At 49.5% G+C, this 293-nt stretch overlaps 1 protein-coding gene and 1 long non-coding RNA gene across 2 annotated transcripts in view; both read left to right on the forward strand.

Annotated features, from left to right (window-relative positions):
- Positions 1-293, forward strand: part of LOC116185332 — a 65,721-nt gene that overhangs the window by 40,957 nt on the left and 24,471 nt on the right. The gene's annotated exons all lie outside the window — the stretch shown is intronic.
- The window catches only part of LOC116185333, a 7,847-nt gene that overhangs the window by 6,752 nt on the left and 802 nt on the right, over positions 1-293 (forward strand). The gene's annotated exons all lie outside the window — the stretch shown is intronic.

Consider the following 293-nt stretch of genomic DNA (forward strand, 5'->3'; position numbering starts at 1 on the left):
AGGGAAATAAAAAAAAAATCAAAACCGCGGAAGAACGTAATTCGAGTTCCAATACCAATTTACCGTAAATTTTTCCCGACATAATAGCCGCGACAGTTGCGTTCACGAAGATTTACGGGTGGCTCGAAGAGGAGGAGGTAAGATCGGTTCAGCCGGGTTACGGATCCCCCTTTCGTATCTTACGTATACCAAATTGGGAGCAATCGTACGTCTCATTAAGTATCGAAGCGGGGGCCCCGCCGGAGCAGAGACAATTACCGGTTGAGCGACAGCGGGGCCGAGATAATCGGGCG

Source organism: Apis dorsata, unplaced genomic scaffold (genome assembly GCF_000469605.1).
Source record: "Apis dorsata unplaced genomic scaffold, Apis dorsata 1.3 scaffold_162, whole genome shotgun sequence".
NCBI lineage: Eukaryota > Metazoa > Arthropoda > Insecta > Hymenoptera > Apidae > Apis > Apis dorsata.